The sequence below is a fragment of the Pinus tabuliformis genome, chromosome 4_2 (assembly GCF_031772625.1).
Source record: "Pinus tabuliformis cultivar Carrire ecotype Pingquan chromosome 4_2, CPIR1, whole genome shotgun sequence".
In the NCBI taxonomy this organism is placed as follows: domain Eukaryota; kingdom Viridiplantae; phylum Streptophyta; class Pinopsida; order Pinales; family Pinaceae; genus Pinus; species Pinus tabuliformis.
In genome coordinates this window covers 34,427,341-34,445,670 of record NC_142304.1, presented here as the reverse complement: position 1 = coordinate 34,445,670, position 18,330 = coordinate 34,427,341, and positions in this window count along the sequence as shown.

Here is an 18,330-nt window from a genome sequence, read left to right as displayed (position 1 = left end):
GTTCAATTGCTGATCAATTGACCTCCTGCATCATTTGTTGTTCAATTAACAATGTAAACTTTGAAACGGGAACTGATACTGTTACCGGTTTCGTAGAGATAGCAAAAAAGTGACCTGATTTTGAAAAGGGGTGACGCAGAACGAACATGTTTTTTTTAGAGCATACTTTTTAGCACTTTATTTTTTTTATGTACATTACGTTTTAGAATCGTTTTAGAATGGTAGTGATTTTCATGCTAATTTAAAAAAGCGAGTATTCTGCATCACCCCCTTTTTTTAAAAGACCTGTGTTTTGGCTTTAAATTTTCTAATGTATAAAATATAAATAATTATTTTGTAAATTTGATCATTTTTGAAGTGGCCATTTTCTTCACATTTTCTTGTTTTTTATTTTAATTTTAACTTTTTTTTAGTGAGGTTTTTATTGTTTTGCATTTTTAAATTAGGAGGTCGATATTTAGAATTTTCTATATTCTACATATTTATACATCCTTAATTAATTTTTGAATCCACATGAAATAATTGTTTCAAAAAACAATATTTTTTAACAATGGACATAAAAATAACCATTTTTAACATAAATATTGTCATGCGGAAAGAGTCAATTTTGCAGAAAAAACCGACCTCCCTAGAAACTAAGGCTTTTCTAGTGACAAACAAAACAATCAAGCACTATCTTTCCCTAAATATGCATTTAAAATAAAAGCAACGAGGTGTTTAAGGCTTACCTTTAGTCCAATGTTGTTTGTAGCGGCCAAGCCTCTTCGATCCAGATGAGCTCCTCTCCTTGAAGCCTGCATACACAAACAAGCAAACGATTACATAGCACCTGAATAACTCATATAATAAAACATATTCATCATAAAGACCAAGGAGTGTATGAAACAAATTATATATAACAACTTGTTGAGAAAAATGAACTTAATTGTATTAATTGGAAACAAAAGAAACCTTACAACCAACGCCTTGGTGTTGTGCAGGTCCCTCCCAGGGTCCAGCAAGAGTTCTCCTCTACTTTGATCAGCTCACCCACTTCCAAATGAAGCTAAGAAAGGAATGTGATCTCTCCTCTCAAGCTCTATAAGGGAGTCCTAATTTCAGCAGCATCTACCCTTAGGAATGTTCAGCTTTCAACCTCCTTTGCCTTTGGCCCAATGCCTGTATTTATAATGCTTTGGAGGAAGTTAAACAGGTCCACCATCAATGGGATAAGCCCCTCTTTCAAAGGGATAGCTCCCCTCTTCATGGGATAAGTTCCTCTTTCATTGGGATGCATGAACCATCTGGAGGCGCTCAATCCACGTCAAACTATCTTCTAGAATGCTCTAGAATCGACCGCAAGTAAGTTTTTTGAAGTAAAACTTGCGCCTTTTGACTTTTACAGGGGTACGCACCCACCCCTTTACAGAAAGAGTGTACAAGTACGCAGGTATTATGTACTTGAGGTGCGTGCCCGCAGGTAAGAGTAAGAGAAAGTGCGAAACCAGAGTTATATTGATTTTTTAAAGGCTTTCTCTCTTTTTTGGAGTTTGACATGAGGAGCAGAGGTATAAGACTTGCCAAGGAGGACAGTATGGTTATTGATGGAGCCATACTGACTGCAAATAGTCATGGTGACAAATTTTAGCGTAATAGATTGCCCCCTAAAGTGCGAGGTCTGTAGTAGATCAGGGTTTTATATCATCTAGGAAGGGTGAAGCACTTTATCATTTCGAGGATTATCTTGTGGAGAGCCCAGTTGGAACCTGCAAATATTCAAGACAAAATACATATATGAGATCATATCATCGCTGAGGTAGGCATTCCCATACTCAGATCAAAAACTTAACTAACAAACTAACTACTGCTCTGATATAGGAATGATTTCGCAATACATCATAATCATAGACATATGTAGACACAGTATGGACGCAGCCATCTGTTTATAATTAGTTTATTGTATAATGAATACAAAACTCCTCACAGCCTGGATGGCGAAAACTAGATCCAGGGTCTTCATTTCTGCTTCCCGAAATAGTACGATTCTATCCATGCAAATAAATGAGTTGATGTCGAACATGGTAGAAACCACTTGATTACCAGTCAATGATGTAAACTGTTAACAAGTGTGAGAGAGACCACCAGTGATGTTAATGGTTCTCAAAGTACCCAGTACAATCCATGAGATGTGAGTAGATGTGTTGATGTCGAACATGTCACAGAATCCTTCGATCGAAAGTCAATGATGTAAGCTGTTGTCAAAGGTGAGAAACCTGCCATTGAGGCATGCAGATTTCAAGGTACTGATGATTCCTAGATCATCTTTCTAGATAATGTGCTGATGTCGATAGAAAGCGATCCGTCGTAGGCAAGCCCACAACACAAAATCATAGATCAAGTTGAAGAAATTTAGTTGCAAGGACTGACTCAGGGATGGTCAAGATGGATGACAGATATTTTGCAGATGAATGGCTTTTTGGCAGTGACCTCTTGAACACATAACGACACAACATATGGCTTGGTGACAATTGACCCAAAGTTAATACCCAGAAACCGACTGAAGACTTTCAATGTGGTTCGATCAACTGTTAGGCAAAGGATTTCCCAACCCAGGTGAATAAAAGTGTCGTGTTCAAGAGTGGTTACAAAGTATGACAAATAGACTCATTTTCCTCTCTTTTCCCCCACCATTTTTGGCAAGTACCTCTTTATTTTTTACAAGCTTGAGGAGGATAACATTTGCTTGATTATAAGCTCATTCTTCGGATGAGTCCAACTTAGTTTAGATTCGAACCCTAAGAAGGAGTGGTTCGTTCTTGTTTGTAATTGAACAGGTCCTTTACTGTGAAATTTTAACGAGTCCAGTATAGAACAAATTCGGTGTTTTTCAATTTTAGAGAGTCTGAAAAAACTTAAGAAGACTCCAGGGTTGACCTTTTTCATAAATTTATGTCTCCCAAGCCCGAAAAAGTATAAAATAATACTTGAGAGAACCGCTTGATCTTTTACGACCAAGGAGTACTTTTTGTTATTAGTGTCACTGACTCGAAAAAGTAAAAAAGCGATCAACGACACATCGTTTTATAACCAATATCGAATTTGAAACGACAAAAATCCGGCAATCTTTTCATGTTTTCTACGGTCGGAAAAGAGCTGTAAGTAGACCGTCTTTTAATTCCGTTTTAACGAGTTTAAAAGAAACACTTGACAATCTTTTCATGTTTTAGGAGTCAGAAAAGAGCTTAAAGATGACTCTAAGGTTTCAATTTTTCGTAAGTTTTAACGAGTTCGAAAAATGATAAAAATGTACTCATGGTTTTCATTTTTTCGTAAGTTTTAATGAGTTCGAAAAAATGATAAAAAAATGTACTCATATGGCCGACTTTCAATTTAATTTACGAGCAGGAAAAGACGGAAAGAACTCGGCATTTTCATTTGTTTTACGAGAATGAAAGATAGCAAAATAATCTCGGGATTTTCATGAGTTTAACGAGTCTTGAAAATAACTGAAATTGACTCGAGATAGGTTTCATTTTTACAAAAGCTTGAAACAGAGAAAAACTATGCTTCAAAGTAGTTTCATTTTTACACAAGCTTGAAATAGATAGAAAACTGTGCTTGATGCCCCCTAAGCGTAACTGCTAGAGCGCATGCCCCCCAGCTTCATTTCATTCAACTAAGTACAAGCTGGATGGAATGAAGGTTCATGTACGAGATCATTTGAAAGACTCGACCTAAAACTGTAAGAAAATTATGCAAAACACTGAAATAACTAACCTAAATATACAACTTAACATTTATGAGATCTAGTCAAACTCTCGACTCAAGTAGAGGAGGATTTGTTTCATTTTTTAACGAGCTTGACACAGGAAAAGAACTATGCTCGGATTCAGTTTCATGTTTACGCAAGCTTGAAACAAAAACTATGCTTGTTATAAGTTCACATGCCCCCAGCATAATGACGCAAATCAAGGTACATGCCCCCCAAGCTTCATTTCATTCAACCAGGTGGATGAAATGAAGGTTCACTTTCGAAATCTTGGAAAGACTCGAGGGAGTTGTTTCATTTTTTAGTGAGGTTGACACAAGAAAAGAACTATCCTCAAAACCCTTGTTTCATTTTTTTTACGAGCTTGACACAAGATAAGGAACTATGCTCATAACTACTCTCTACAATCTACCTAACAAAAAACTTTACTCTAAAAACCTTGATTCATTTTTTAACGAGCTTGACACAAGACAAGGAACTATGCTCATGACTCCTTGTTTCTTTTTTTAACGAGCTTGACACAAGACAAGGAACTATGCTCTAAAATCCTTGTTTCATTTTTTAATGAGCTTGACACAAGACAAGGAAATATGCTCAGGACTACTCTCTACAATCTACCTATATAACCTATCCTTGTTTCATTTTTTAACGAGGTTGACACAAGACAAGGAGCTATCCTTGAACCTGATTTATTTTTTAACGAGGTTGACTCAGTAACAGGAACTATCCTCTAACCTGATTCATTTTTTAATGAGGTTGACTCAATAACAGGAACTATCCTCTAACCTGATTCATTTTTTAACGAGGTTGACTCAGTAACAGGAACTATCCTCTAACTTGATTCATTTTTTAACGAGGTTGACTCAGTAACAGGAACTGTCCTCGCTACATCCAATTTCATTTTTTAACGAGGTTGAGATGGGAACAAACTATTCTCGCACTCACTGATCATGGCTTCCAACTGGAAGAAAAACATGTCAATGGACACACCTTGATCATGGCTTCCAAGAGGTCTTCATCAAAAGCAAGAATAGTTCTCTGGAAGGAACACATGTCAAGGGACTCAAAAGGGATAAGAACATCATGTTCAAGTAATCCCATAGAGTTTTCCATGTCAATTACCGGATCTAAATCAAAGGAAGATGAGCAAACAGTGAGAGGCTCACTTACGTCGGTAACCGAAAACATGGGTGAGTAACCACATAATTAACCCGTGGCGGGTAGATACCACTTTAGAATCAAGAACATTTAGGGGTGTCATATTATTGGTAGTCGAAACAAGACTAGGGAACAAAAGCTGGTCTACAGTCACAATACTGCCATTGTGAGGGAAAGACATCACGCGAAAGAGTGTCGATACGACAACTTTCATTGCATAAACATAGTCTCGCCCAAGGAGTAAATTGAAATCCAAGGGACCTCGAACTACCATAAGATCAATACAGACAGTTTTACCTTCCAAGGTAATAGAAAACTTAGGAAGGATCCCTAAAGGTTCACTAATGGTTCTGTTAAAAGATTTCAGATTCTGCGTAATAGGCGCAAGCTGAGGGGAACCCAAAGCTTTCCAAACAGTTGAGGATAAAATACTAACAGAAGCACCTTCATCTACTTGAGTACGATGTATGTCCCTACCACCAGCCTTGACAATGATTTGGAAAGGGATGGAGGAAGGAAGACGAGGTTCTGTCAGTCTATTTCAATTAAAGGAAAAGACCTCAGTACTTGGAGGGGGTTCTGTAGAAACAGGTGAAATGCCCCCCGGCGTAGAAGAATCTGATGTAACAAAAAGAACCTGAGCGGTATGAAGTTCACTCTCTAAAGGGAAAGTGGGATCGACCGAATGTGAAATTGAATCGACCACTTGATCAACTAATGGATCATCAACCTGAGTGACATGAGTTTCACTCTCCAATGGAAGAGTGTGATTGACTGTACTTGAAATTAGATCAATCACTCCATCAGTTGACGGTAGGTTGGGAGAAAGTTTACGGTAACTAGTTGGAAATTCTTGTTGTGGAACAGTAAGGTTTTCCAACAATGTTGAGGCTTCATCCATGTGAGGGCAAATGTGAGTTTGATGACTCCCTTTGCATAACTTACAAGGAAACCTAACTTTACCCTTTTTCCTAGGAACCTGACTATCACTGGTTGATGGATCAATGGAAAGTTGATGAGATTTTTCTGACCATACTTCCAAGACCTTTGGAATACCAGGACAATTGATAAGGAAGTGGTCACCCTTACAAAGCCTGCAAGGGTATTTGGGTTTACGATGCATGTCGGAGTTTTCCTCAACACAACTAACACTTACAGTCGTGGTTGGTTGGTTGACCTCTTTCTTATCTTGCTTCTTCTTCTTCTTCTTCTTCTTCCCTTTCTTCTTCTTCTTAGCCACTTGGTTACTAGCATCAAGGCTTTTACCAAGCGAAGAGGAAGAAATGGAGAAAGAAAAATTAGGCGAAGAAGGTAAAGGGTCAACAGAAGGTTGGTGATGTTGAGATGGTGAACTCTGTTGAGGTGAAGCATTCGGTTGAGGTGGAACAATTGGAGTATTTGGGGTCAACGAAGTTGAAAATAACCATATCGGTAAACCTATTGTAAATCCAGGTAATGACAAAGTAGCCATATAAGGAGGACCAACATTTCCAAAGAAAGGAAAAGTACTAGGATCCTCGTTAAGAGGGGTTCCTTGGTCGGTAAATTCCGGAACATTTGCCATTATATCCAACTTCAGTGAATTTTATTAACAATTTAAAACTAAAATTAACAATTCACAATTCACACCTAACAATTAAAATTCACAATTCACACCTATGGTCTCTAAAAGTAAAAACAAACAAATTAACACGCACTATCAAATCTAGGAGTCAAACCACACACAAACAGTAACTTTCCGTACTGAAAACACTAGTTGGTGATGAAATCCAACCTCGTAGAATTCAATACAGAAATGGCGGTTGGAACATTTACCCCGACAACCTGCTTAATAAATAGACTGGCACAAGTTCCTCCACTTAACCGTCTCGAGTGAAGAGAACCCCCTAGAAAATCCAAGTGAGTCTAGCCGACGTCTGCTCCAGGTACAGTGGGATCTTCCCACCACTGTCACCTTAGGAAGAATCCTAAAGAGTATGGCCACTAAGGTTACCAACTGAAACAAATATACCTGGGGGAACAGTCTACGATCCGATACGCACGCAAGGGCAGAGTAGCAAGCTCAATCCCCTTGAAGGCTCCTTGACATAATCCAAGGTTTACCAACAAGTGACCCCAGGCTCCTCGACAATGGTTAATCCGAGGTTTACCGTTTTTAATACGTGAATATCTGGCGTCGTTCCCAATGAGGAAGGATTGATTCCCACACTGGTTCGGACACGATCTCGTGCTTCTCCTTTAAGAGGAGCTTTCCCAGAGCATAAATGCAACAATTGGATTTCTTCCTACCACAAGATACAGCTACTTGTTTGTTTTTACTGTCTTGGAGAGTTAATTACTCTCCTACTCCAAGACACTAGCCTAAGCTAAGTTGGTGTATCAGAGCCCTAGAAATGTAAAAATTACTAGATGAATTTTAATTAAGCGCTGTGTTATTTAGGCTGTTATTACTCAAAGGGGTAAATGGATACGAAACCAATGGTGTTATGACCCGACTCAAAACTGAATGCAATCGAATATGATAATGTAATCCTTTCAATTCGATGAATCCTAACTAAAGTAAGGAGAGAGTTTCCATTCACTTCCAACAATGCAAAAAATTGATCACTAAGAGAAAATATAACAAATTCTCTAATGCACTAATTTCATCAAGAAAAACTAATGCAAATCAATTCCAAAATAGTTTTTTTTTACTTTTATTTTTGTGTAAATTCAAATCAAAGAAACTGATCTAAATCTACGATTGATTTTTCAGAATGTAAACTATGCAATTGTAATCTATGCACAATTCACTTGAAAAGTATGCAAATGTAATCTATGCACATTTTTCATTCATATTCTAAAAATGAGAATTTTAATTATGCAAATGTGATCTATGCAAGAGAATTCTCAAACACAAGACGATTCTAATGTAATCTAAGAACCAATCAAGTGCAGGTCGAGAAAATTGGGTGAGAGTTCCAAAGATCAAAAAATAAAAACACTCAAAGGCGATTAACACTCATACACAATTTAGCCCCCCCCCGGGCGAATGAGGGGGAATTTTTTTTGCAAAAATAAAAGCAAAAAGATGCAAAATTGTGAAAAGACTGAGAGAAACCTCCAAGTAATAACCAAAGGAAAACAAATCAAGAATTTCTCAAGAAAGAGACTCAAAACACCCAATTGATAAAAGCTTAGAGTAGGAATGCCAATGAAATTAACCAAGGAAATTTTTTGACAGGGAACAAGCAGGTCTGGGCAATGGCTAAAACCTATAAACAAATTCTAAACTGATAAAAAAGAGAAAAATTTAAAATTTTCCAAATTTTTGACAGGGTATGCAGGAAACCTGTTTACACAGGTGCGTCCACGCTTTGTGCAGAAAGCAAAAGTGCGTACAGGTACGCACTGTGCTTAACTCAGAGGGTGCGTACCTCTCCCAAAAGTATGAAAAATGAAAACTAACTCAAAATTAACTAAATTCACCCAATCCCACAATCATCAAGTCAAAAACAGAAATAGAAAATACAGTTTCTTAGGTCAAAGTATAGACAAAGAAAACAATCAAGTCCCCAGTGCAGTCGCCATTTTTTCATGCGGAAAGAGTCAATTTTGCGGACAAAACCGATCTCCCTAGAAATTAAGGATTTTCTGGTGACAAACAAAACAATCAAGCACTATCTTTCCCTAAATATGCATTTAAAATAAAAGCAACCAGGTGTTTAAGGTTTACCTTTAGTCCAATGCTGTTTTTAGGGCCAAGCCTCTTCAATCCAGATGAGCTCCTCTCCTTGAAGCCTGCATACACAAACAAGCAAATGATTACATAGCACTTGAATAACTCATATAATAAAACATATTCATCATAAAGACCAAGGAGTTTATGAAACAAATTATATATAACAACTTGTTGAGAAAAATGAACTTAATTGTATTAATTGGAAACAAAAGAAACCTTACAACCAACGCCTTGGTGTTGTGCAGGTCCCTCCCAGGGTCCAGCAAGAGTTCTCCTCTACTTTGATCAGCTCACCCACTTCCAAATGAAGCTAAGAAAGGAATGTGATCTCTCCTCTCAAGCTCTATAAGGGAGTTCTAATTTCAGCAGCATCTACCCTTAGGAATGTTCAGCTTTCAACCTCCTTTGCCTCTGGCCCAATGCCTGTATTTATAATGCTTTTGAGGAAGTTAAACAGGTCCACCATCAATGGGATAAGCCCCTCTTTCAAAGGGATAGCTCCCCTCTTCATGGGATAAGTTCCTCTTTCATTGGGATGCATGAACCATCTGGAGGCGCTCAATCCACGTCAAACCATCTTCTAGAATGCTCTAGAATCGACCACAAGTAAGTTTTTTGAAGTAAAATTTGTGCCTTTTGACTTTTACAGGGGTACGCACCCACACCTTTACAGACATAGTGTACAAGTACGCAGGTATTATGTACTTGAGGTGCGTGCCCGCAAGTAAGAGTAAGAGAAAGTGCGGAACCAGAGTTATATTGATTTTTTAAAGGCTTTCTCTCTTTTTTGGAGTTTGACATGAGGAGCAGAGGCATAAGACTTGCCAAGGAGGACAGTATGGTTATTTATGGAGCCATACTGACTGCAAATAGTCATGGTGACAAATTTTAGTGTAACAAATATAACTAAAAAACTACATGTTTTGATAATTTTTTGCTAGAATTGACATGTCAAAATCACAAATTTTATACAATAATTTTAACCAAAAAAAGTTAAATAATAGCTTTTTTTATGAATTTCATGTCAAAAAAATAATAATAATCACTTTTTTTTTTCAAAAAGTAATGATTAACTTAAAAATCAATGTAAAAATCACATATTACAAATATTGAACGTATAACAACCCTAATTGAGTGTTTATTCTTCTCATAAAATGTCAAAGTCAAAACATTGCAAAGCTTGATTTACAAGCATAACTTAAATTTAATCAACAATGTCACGTAATCCAAACTCTTCGTCCTCTAGAGTTTCATCATTGTCTTCTTCCACAATATTTTCTATTTCCTTTTGCTCACTTTCCTCTTCTAATGGGTCTTTGATGTCTGCGAATCTCCCAATGTATGTCTTTCCAAACATTCCATGTAATAGTGGTTGGGGTTCCTTTGCCTTTTTTGCCACACGTGATTCACTAAAGTCCCCTTTATTCAACCCAATTTCTTGCATTGCATCTGGAAGAAATTGAAGAACATTAATTCTTTGCTGAATGAAATTGCATTGTACTGGATCTTTTTCAATTGCAACGCAATTTCTTCCTTTTTGAAGGCAACATGCTAGCGTTGTACCTAATTATCAAGCACAAAAGAAATAATGAACTAAATTAGTACAATGACATATTAATTAAAAAATAACATATTGAAATTCAATTCCATATAATAAAACTTACATGAGCCAGAAAATAAATCCAGAACCCAATCTCTTTCATCTGAAAAATGTCTATAAGATAGTTAATCAATAATTGTGGTTTTTGAAAAATGTTAACTATTTCTGCTTTTGCTTTTGATTCCGGGAACCAACCAGCCACCAGCTAGGCGGGCGGCTGGTGGTTGGGTGATTCCCACCAGCCGAGCGGGGGCGGCTGGTGGCTGGTTCATTCCTAGAATCACCCAGCAGGGCGGGCGGCTGGTGATTGGGTGATTCTGGGAATCAACCAGCCACTAGCCAGCCGGGAATCAACCACCCACCAGCCACCCGCTCGGCTGGTGGCTGGTTGATTCTCGGAATCACCCAGCCACCAGCCCGGTGGGGGATTGGTGGCTGGTTGATTCCGGGAATCAACGAGCCACCAGCTGCCCGCCCGGCTGGTGGTTGGGTGATTCCGGGAATCACCCAGCCACCAGTCGGGCGGCCAGCTGGTGGTTGGTTGATTCCGGTAATCAACTAGCCACCAGCCGCTTGGCTGGTAGCTGGGTAATTACGAGAATCAACCAGCCACCAGCCGGGCAGCCATCTGGGGGCTGGTTGATTCCCGAAATCAACTAGCCACCACGACAAGCTGACCACTCAACTGCTGGCTGGTTGAATCCCGGAATCAACTAGCCACCAGCTGGTCGCCTGGCTGGTGGGTGGGTGATTCCAAGAATCAACCAGCCACCAGCCGGCCGCACCAACCACCACCCACCCGCCCGGCTGCTCGCTGGGTGATTTCGAGAATCAAACAGCCACCAACCGAGTGGCCGGCTAGTGGCTGGTTGATTCCAGGAATCAACCAGCCACCAGTCGGCCGCCCGACTGGTGGCTGGGTGATTCCCGGAATAACCCAGCCACCAGCCGAGCGGGGGAATCACCCAGCCACCAACCGGGCGACCGGTTAGTGGCTGGTTGATTCCCGGAATCAACCAGGGAATCAACCAGCCATCAACCGGGTGGCCAGTTGGTGACTGGTTGATTCCGAGAATCAATCAGCCACTAGCCGGGCAGAGCCACCGGACGGGCGGGCGGTTGGTGGCTGGTTGATTACAGAGATCAACCAGCCACCAGCCAGCGGCCAGCTGCTGGCTCGTTGATTCCCGGAATCAACCAGCCACCAGTCGCCCACCCGGCTGGTGGCTGGTTGATTCCCGGAATCAAGCAGCCACCAACCGGCCACCCGGTTGATGGCTAATTGATTCCGAGAATCAACCAGCGACTAACCCATCGCTCGGTTGGTTACTGGTTGATTCCGGGAATCAACCAGCCACCAACCGGGCGGAGCTGGCCACCCGGCTAGTGGCTGGTTGATTCTCGGAATCAACCAGCCACTAGCCGGGCATGCGGCTGGTGGCTGGTTGATTATGGGAATCAACCAACCACCAGCCAGGGGCGGGCTACTAGTGGCTGGTTAATTCCGAGAATCAACCAGCCACCAGCCGCCCGCCCGCCCGGCTGGTGGCTGGTTGATTCCCGGAATCGCCCAGCCACCAGCCGGGCGGGTGGGTTTTGGCTGGGTGATTCCGGGCGGCCCGGCTGGTGGCTGGTTGATTCTCGGAATCAACCAGCCACCAGCCGGGCGGGTAGCTGGTTGATTCCCATAATCAACCAGCGACCAGCCGCATGCCCGACTGGTGGCTAGTTGATTCCAAGAATCAACCAGCCATTAACCGGGCGGCTAGCTGGTGGCTGCTTGATTCCCATAATCAACCAGCCACCAGCCGCATGCCCGATTGGTGGCTGGTTGATTCCAAGAATCAACCAGCCATTAACCGGGTGGCTAGCTGGTGGCTGGTTGATTCCTGGAATCAACCAGCCACTAGCCGACCACTCGGCTGGTGGCTGTTTGATTCTCGAAATCACCCAGCGAGCAGCCGGGCGGGCGGGTGGTGGTTGGTGCGGCCGGCTGGTGGTGGTTGATTCTTGGAATCACCCACCCACCAGCCAGGCGACCAGCTGGTGGCTAGTTGATTCCGGGATTCAACCAGCCAACAGTTGAGTGGTCAGCTTGTCGTGGTGGCTAGTTGATTTCGGGAATCAACCAGCCCCCAGATGGCCGCCCGGCTGGTGGCTGGTTGATTCTTGTAATTACCCAGCTACCAGCCAGGCGGCTGGTGGCTAGTTGATTACCGGAATCAACCAACCACCAGCTGGCCGATCCACTGGTGGCTGGTTGATTCCCGGAATCACCCAGCCACCAGCCGGGCGGGCAGCTGGTGGCTCGTTGATTCCCGGAATCAACCAGCCACCAATCACCCACCGGGCTGGTGGCTGGGTGATTCCAAGAATCAACCAGCCACCAGCCGGGTGGGCGGCTGGTGGGTGGTTGATTCCTGGCTGGCTAGTGGCTGGTTGATTCCCAGAATCACCCAATCACCAGCCGCCCGCCCTGCTGGGTGATTCTAGGAATGAACCAGCCACCAGCCGCCCCCGCTCGGCTGGTGGGAATCACCCAACCACCAGCCGCCCGCCTGGCTGGTGGCTGGTTGGTTCCCGGAATCAAAAGCAAAAGCAGAAATAGTTAACATTTATCAAAAACCACAATTATTGATTAACTATCTTATAGACATTTTTCAGATGAAAGAGATTGGGTTCTGGATTTATTTTCTGGCTCATGTAAGTTTTATTATATGGAATTGAATTTCAATATGTTATTTTTTAATTAATATGTCATTGTACTAATTTAGTTCATTATTTCTTTTGTGCTTGATAATTAGGTACAACGCTAGCATGTTGCCTTCAAAAAGGAAGAAATTGCGTTGCAATTGAAAAAGATCCAGTACAATGCAATTTCATTCAGCAAAGAATTAATGTTCTTCAATTTCTTCCAGATGCAATGCAAGAAATTGGGTTGAATAAAGGGGACTTTAGTGAATCACGTGTGGCAAAAAAGGCAAAGGAACCCCAACCACTATTACATGGAATGTTTGGAAAGACATACATTGGGAGATTCGCAGACATCAAAGACCCATTAGAAGAGGAAAGTGAGCAAAAGGAAATAGAAAATATTGTGGAAGAAGACAATGATGAAACTCTAGAGGACGAAGAGTTTGGATTACGTGACATTGTTGATTAAATTTAAGTTATGCTTGTAAATCAAGCTTTGTAATGTTTTGACTTTGACATTTTATGAGAAGAATAAACACTCAATTAGGGTTGTTATACATTCAATATTTGTAATATGTGATTTTTACATTGATTTTCAAGTTAATCATTATTTTTTGAAAAAAAAAAGTGATTATTATTATTTTTTTGACATGAAATTCATAAAAAAAGCTATTATTTAACTTTTTTTGGTTAAAATTATTGTATAAAATTTGTGATTTTGACATGTCAATTCTAGCAAAAAATTATCAAAACATGTAGTTTTTTAGTTATATTTGTTACACTAAAATTTGTCACCATGACTATTTGCAGTCAGTATGGCTCCATCAATAACCATACTGTCCTCCTTGGCAAGTCTTATGCCTCTGCTCCTCATGTCAAACTCCAAAAAAGAGAGAAAGCCTTTAAAAAATCAATATAACTCTGGTTCCGCACTTTCTCTTACTCTTACCTGCGGGCACGCACCTCAAGTACATAATACCTGCGTACTTGTACACTATGTCTGTAAAGGTGTGGGTGCGTACCCCTGTAAAAGTCAAAAGGCGCAAGTTTTACTTCAAAAAACTTACTTGTGGTCGATTCTAGAGCATTCTAGAAGATGGTTTGACGTGGATTGAGTGCCTCCAGATGGTTCATGCATCCCAATGAAAGAGGAACTTATCCCATGAAGAGGGGAGCTATCCCTTTGAAAGAGGGGCTTATCCCATTGATGGTGGACCTGTTTAACTTCCTCAAAAGCATTATAAATACAGGCATTGGGCCAGAGGCAAAGGAGGTTGAAAGCTGAACATTCCTAAGGGTAGATGCTGCTGAAATTAGAACTCCCTTATAGAGCTTGAGAGGAGAGATCGCATTCCTTTCTTAGCTTCATTTGGAAGTGGGTGAGCTGATCAAAGTAGAGGAGAACTCTTGCTGGACCATGGGAGGGACCTGCACAACACCAAGGCGTTGGTTGTAAGGTTTCTTTTGTTTCCAATTAATACAATTAAGTTCATTTTTCTCAACAAGTTGTTATATATAATTTGTTTCATAAACTCCTTGGTCTTTATGATGAATATGTTTTATTATATGAGTTATTCAAGTGCTATGTAATCGTTTACTTGTTTGTGTATGCAGGCTTCAAGGAGAGGAGCTCATCTGGATTGAAGAGGCTTGGCCCTACAAACAACATTGGACTAAAGGTAAGCCTTAAACACTTGGTTGCTTTTATTTTAAATGCATATTTAGGGAAAGATAGTGCTTGATTCTTTTGTTTGTCACCAGAAAAGCCTTAATTTCTAGGGAGGTCGGTTTTGTCCGCAAAATTGACTCTTTCCGCATGAAAAAATGGCGACTGCACTGGGGACTTGATTGTTTTCTTTGTCTATACTTTGACTTGAGAAACTGTATTTTCTATTTCTGTTTTTGACTTGATGATTGTGGGATTGGGTGAATTTAGTTAATTTTGAGTTAGTTTTCATTTTTCATACTTTTGGGAGAGGTACGCACCCTCTGAGTTAAGCACAGTGCATACCTGTACGCACTTTTGCTTTCTGCACAGAGCGTGGACGCACCTGTGTAAACAGGTTTCCTGCATACCCTGTCAAAAATTTGGAAAATTTTAAATTTTTCTCTTTTTTATCAGTTTAGAATTTGTTTATAGGTTTTAGCCATTGCCCAGACCTGCTTGTTCTCTGTCAAAAACTTTCCTTGGTTAATTTCATTGGCATTCCTGCTCTAAGCTTTTATCAATTGGGTGTTTTGAGTCTCTTTCTTGAGAAATTCTTGATTTGTTTTCCTTTGGTCATTACTTGGAGGTTTCTCTCAGTCTTTTCACAATTTTGCATCTTTTTGCTTTTGTTTTTGCAAAAAAAATTCCCCCTCATTCGCCGGGGGGGGGGGCTAAATTGTGTATGAGTGTTAATCGCCTTTGAGTGTTTTTATTTTTTGATCTTTGGAACTCTCACCCAATTTTCTCGACCTGCACTTGATTGGTTCTTAGATTACATTAGAATCGTCTTGTGTTTGAGAATTCTCTTGCATAGATCACATTTGCATAATTCAAATTCTCATTTTTAGAATATGAATGAAAAATGTGCATAGATTACATTTGCATACTTTTCAAGTGAATTGTGCATAGATTACAATTGCATAGTTTACATTCTGAAAAATCAATCGTAGATTTAGATCAGTTTCTTTGATTTGAATTTACACAAAAATAAAAATAAAAAAAACTATTTTGGAATTGATTTGCATTAGTTTTTCTTGATGAAATTAGTGCATTAGAGAATTTGTTATATTTTCTCTTAGTGATCAATTTTTTGCATTGTTGGAAGTGAATGGAAACGCTCTCCTTACTTTAGTTAGGATTCATCGAATTGAAAGGATTACATTATCATATTCGATTGCATTCAGTTTTGAGTCGGGTCATAACACCATTGGTTTCGTATCCATTTACCCCTTTGAGTAATAACAGCCTAAATAACACAGCGCTTAATTAAAATTCATCTAGTAATTTTTACATTTCTAGGGCTCTGATACACCAACTTAGCTTAGGCTAGTGTCTTGGAGTAGGAGAGTAATTAACTCTCCAAGACAGTAAAAACAAACAAGTAGCTGTATCTTGTGGTAGGAAGAAATCCAATTGTTGCATTTATGCTCTGGGAAAGCTCCTCTTAAAGGAGAAGCACGAGATCGTGTCCGAACCAGTGTGGGAATCAATCCTTCCTCATTGGGAACGACGCCAGATATTCACGTATTAAAACGGTAAACCTCGGATTAACCATTGTCGAGGAGCCTGGGGTCACTTGTTGGTAAACCTTGGATTATGTCAAGGAGCCTTCAAGGGGATTGAGCTTGCTACTCTGCCCTTGCGTGCGTATCGGATCGTAGACTGTTCCCCCAGGTATATTTGTTTCAGTTGGTAACCTTAGTGGCCATACTCTTTAGGATTCTTTCTAAGGTGAAAGTGGTGGGAAGATCCCACTGTACCTGGAGCAGACGTCGGCTAGACTCACTTGGATTTTCTGGGTGTTCTCTTCACTCGAGACGGTTAAGTGGAGGAACTTGTGCCAGTCTATTTATTAAGCAGGTTGCCGGGGTAAATGTTCCAACCGCCATTTCTGTATTGAATTCTACGAGGTTGGATTTCATCACCAACTAGTGTTTTCAGTACGGAAAGTTACTGTTTGTGTGTGGTTTGACTCCTAGATTTGATAGTGCGTGTTAAGTTGTTTGTTTTTACTTTTAGAGACCATAGGTGTGAATTGTGAATTTTAATTGTTAGGTGTGAATTGTGAATTGTTAATTTTAGTTTTAAATTGTTAATGAAATTCACTGAAGTTGGATATAATGGCAAATGTTCCGGAATTTACCGACCAAGGAACCCCTCTCAACGAGGATCCTAGTACTTTTCCTTTCTTTGGAAATGTTGGTCCTCCTTATATGGCTACTTTGTCATTACCTGGATTTACAATAGGTTTACCGATATGGTTATTTTCAACTTTGTTGACCCCAAATACTCCAATTGTTCCACCTCAACCGAATGCTTCACCTCAACAGAGTTCACCATCTCAACATCACCAACCTTCTGTTGACCCTTTACCTTCTTCGCCTAATTTTTCTTCCTCCATTTCTTCCTCTTCGCTTGGTAAAAGCCTTGATGCTAGTAACCAAGTGGCTAAGAAGAAGAAGAAAGGGAAGAAGAAGAAGAAGAAGAAGAAGAAGCAAGATAAGAAAGAGGTCAACCAACCAACCACGACTGTAAGTGTTAGTTGTGTTGAGGAAAACTCCGACATGCATCGTAAACCCAAATACCCTTGCAGGCTTTGTAAGGGTGACCACTTCCTTATCAATTGTCCTGGTATTCCAAAGGTCTTGGAAGTATGGTCAGAAAAATCTCATCAACTTTCCATTGATCCATCAACCAGTGATAGTCAGGTTCCTAGGAAAAAGGGTAAAGTTAGGTTTCCTTGTAAGTTACGCAAAGGGAGTCATCAAACTCACATTTGCCCTCACATGGATGAAGCCTCAACATTGTTGGAAAACCTTACTGTTCCACAACAAGAATTTCCAACTAGTTACCGTAAACTTTCTCCCAACCTACCGTCAACTGATGGAGTGATTGATCTAATTTCAAGTACAGTCGATCACACTCTTCCATTGGAGAGTGAAACTCATGTCACTCAGGTTGATGATCCATTAGTTGATCAAGTGGTCGATTCAATTTCACATTCGGTCGATCCCACTTTCCCTTTAGAGAGTGAACTTCATACCGCTCAGGTTCTTTTTGTTACATCAGATTCTTCTACGCCGGGGGGCATTTCACCTGTTTCTACAGAACCCCCTCCAAGTACTGAGGTCTTTTCCTTTAATTGAAATAGACTGACAGAACCTCGTCTTCCTTCCTCCATCCCTTTCCAAATCATTGTGAAGGCTGGTGGTAGGGACATACATCGTACTCAAGTAGATGAAGGTGCTTCTGTTAGTATTTTATCCTCAACTGTTTGGAAAGCTTTGGGTTCCCCTCAGCTTGCGCCTATTACGCAGAATCTGAAATCTTTTAACAGAACCATTAGTGAACCTTTAGGGATCCTTCCTAAGTTTTCTATTACCTTGGAAGGTAAAACTGTCTGTATTGATCTTATGGTAGTTCGAGGTCCCTTGGATTTCAATTTACTCCTTGGGCGAGACTATGTTTATGCAATGAAAGTTGTCGTATCGACACTCTTTCGCGTGATGTCTTTCCCTCACAATGGCAGTATTGTGACTGTAGACCAGCTTTTGTTCCCTAGTCTTGTTTCGACTACCAATAATATGACACCCCTAAATGTTCTTGATTCTAAAGTGGTATCTACCCCGCCACGGGTTAATTATGTGGTTACTCACCCCATGTTTTCGGTTACCGACGTAAGTGAGCCTCTCACTGTTTGC